Source organism: Ovis aries, chromosome 2 (genome assembly GCF_016772045.2).
Source record: "Ovis aries strain OAR_USU_Benz2616 breed Rambouillet chromosome 2, ARS-UI_Ramb_v3.0, whole genome shotgun sequence".
NCBI lineage: Eukaryota > Metazoa > Chordata > Mammalia > Artiodactyla > Bovidae > Ovis > Ovis aries.
The window spans coordinates 80,784,781-80,787,722 of record NC_056055.1 but is presented as its reverse complement, the minus strand read 5'-3'; the positions used below and the strand labels follow the sequence as shown (position 1 = coordinate 80,787,722).

The following is a 2,942-nucleotide window of genomic DNA, read 5'->3' as shown; positions in this document are numbered from 1 at the left end:
GTGTTTAAAATTACGCTAATGGATTCTTTGAATTTTATGGCCATACTTAAGCTTTCTATCTTTATACATTATTTTTCAGACAATTCAATAACTTCTGTTAATAAACCATTATAGTTTTATTATTTATACTTATAAATTATTATTGAGTAATCTATATATCAGTAGAAAAGTACAATTTTTAAAGTTTAAACAGGTTCTTTTTTAAAATGCTTTTCAGAACTTTTAAAAAGATTTATTTATGTTATTTTTGGCTGCTCCCGGTCTCCATTGCTGTGTGGGCTTTCTCTATTTGTGAAAAGCGGGGGGTTAGTCTTCTTTGCATGGTGCAGGCTTTTCATTGCAGTGGCTTCTTTCTGCAGAGCATGGGTTCTAGGTGCGTGGGCTTCCCGTAGTTGCAGTGTGTGGGCTCAGTAGTCGTGATGTGTGGATTTAGTTGTTCTGTGACATGTAGGATCTTTCTAGATCACGGATTGAACCCATCTCCCTCTCATTGGCAGATGGATCTCTAACCACTAGACCACATGAGAAGCCCCCAAATTCCACTTTTATTTTATATTCAACTGTATATATCAACACTTGGGCTTGCCTTGTGGTGTAGCTGGTAAAGAATACGCCTGCAATTACAGGAGACCTGGATTTGATCCCTGGGTTGGAAAGATGTGCTGGAGAAGGGAATGGCTACCTGCTCCAGTACTCTAGCCTGGAGAATCCCATAGAGCCCATGGGGTCGCAAAGTCAGACACGACTGAGCAACTGAACAACAATGAATATTTATATGTATGTCCATCTGTAAATTAATCATGAGTTCATACTGATGTCTAGGATTATAATCCATCATCACGTGGGTAATTCTGTCTTCCTCTTGGTGGAACCTTCTACTCCAATGGTATAAAATCTGACTCCAAACATCTGCCATTTGTTTACCTAATTATTCAGTTCCATTATGCATCTATAGTTGTTTCAGAATTGTCAACACTTACCTCCAAGAGAAACAACTCAGCGAGAATACAGTGCTTATATACTGTTCTTTTCGCTTTTAATATTGTAGGCTCCACTCATTTCCATAGTTACTTAGGGAAGCTTCTTTCCTCTTATGTTCTTCACTGAGGCTGTGTCTCACATTGTAATACAGTTAAATATTCTGCCACATCCTGCATTCCATCCTGTGACCCACTGACCTCTAACAAAAGTAAATCTTCCAATAAGTAAGTATAGATTGTCTCCCCATTTATCAATTAGAGAATGTTTGATTTCTTTCACCCGTATTGTATAGTTTTCTACCAGTGTATTCTGAACATATTTTGTTAGATATGTCTCTGACTGTTTCGTTATTTCGTTTCTGTTATAAGTAGTATTCTAAAATTTCAGATCTCAATTTTTCATTATTGATTGTTACAAACTGAATGTTTATGTCTTCCAAAACGTACGTTAAAGCACCAAATCCCATGAAGACTTTATTCGGAGGTAGAACTTCTATGGAGACAAATAAGGTTAAATGATAGATCTTTTGGGATTTTCAAGCCATATGTATTTAAGCATGGCTTTTGCAAATAAATGCAGTTTCATTTCTCCATTTCCAAACTGTATGCTTAATTTCTTTAATTGCACTAGAATTTCAGTATATTGTCAACATAAAATGAGAGCAGATATTCTTATCTGGTTCCTAATCTCAGAGGAAAGCATCCAGTTTCTCATCACTGAGTATGATGTTAGCTATACGGCTTCCCTGGTGGCTCAGATGGTAAAGCATCTGCCTGCAATGCAGGAGACCCAGGTTCGATCCCTGGGTCGGGAAGATCCCCTGGAGAAGGAAATGGCAACCTACTCCTGTAATCTTGCCTGGAAAATTCCATGGATGGAAGAGCCTGGTAGGCTATAGTTCATGGGGTTGCAAAGAGTCAGATAGGACTGAACGACTTCACTTCACTTCACTTCACTTATAGAGTTTTTCTGGTAGATGTTCACTATCAAGTTGAGGAAGTTCTTTTACATCCGTCATTGGCAGAAGGTTTTTATCATGAAAGCTGTTGGGTTTTGTCAAGTGGTTACTGTCTCAAGTAATATAGTTAGAGTTCTATTTAGCCTGTTGATGTGCTGGATAACACTGGGTGATTCTCATGTGAAACCAGCTTTGCCATGCATATGATAAACATGCTTGTGATGTGGAGTTCTTCTCATATATTGTTGGTTTTAATTTCATAATATTCTGCTGATTTTTGCATCTGTTATTCTAAAGAGATACTGATCTGTAGTTTCTTTTCTTGTAATTTCTTTATTGGCTTTAATAGTAGCGTGATGCTGCCCTAGAATCTCCTTGGAGAATTGATATATTTATCACTATCTAATGTCCTTCTCTGACTGATAATCTTCTTATTCTGGTCTGCTCTGTGTGAACTTAAAGCCATACCAGCTTTCTTTTGAGTGAGTTAGGATGTATTCCATGGGGATGGTCTTGATCCCTGTCTCCTGTACAATGTCATGAACCTCATTTCATAGTTCATCAGGCACTCTATCTATCAGATCTAGGCCCTTAAATGTATTTATCACTTCCACTTGTATAATCATAAGGGATTTGATTGAGGTCATACCTGAATGGTCTAGCGGTTTTCCCTACTTTCTTCAATTTAAGTCTGAATTTGGCAAAATTGAGTTCATGATCTGAGCCACAGTCAGCTCCTGGTCTTGTTTTTGTTGACTGAGAAGAGCTTCTCCATCGTTGGCTGCATAGAATATAATCAGTCTGATTTCAGTGTTGACCATCTGGTGATGTCCATGTGTAGAGTCTTCTCTTGTGTTGTTGGAAGAGGGTGTTTGCTATGACCAGTGCATTTTCTTGGCAAAACTCTATTAGTCTTTGCCCTGCTTCATTCCGCATTCCAAGGCCAAATTTGTCTGTTACTCCAGGTGTTTCTTGACTTCCTACTTTTGCATTCCAGTCCCCT

At 38.1% G+C, this 2,942-nt stretch overlaps 1 non-coding gene across 1 annotated transcript; it reads left to right on the top strand.

Annotated features, from left to right (window-relative positions):
* Positions 1-1,723: 1,723 nt before the first annotated feature.
* Positions 1,724-1,795, top strand: TRNAC-GCA (transfer RNA cysteine (anticodon GCA)). Its single transcript has one exon. It is a non-coding gene; the product is annotated as a tRNA-Cys (tRNA).
* The last annotated feature ends 1,147 nt before the right edge of the window (positions 1,796-2,942 follow it).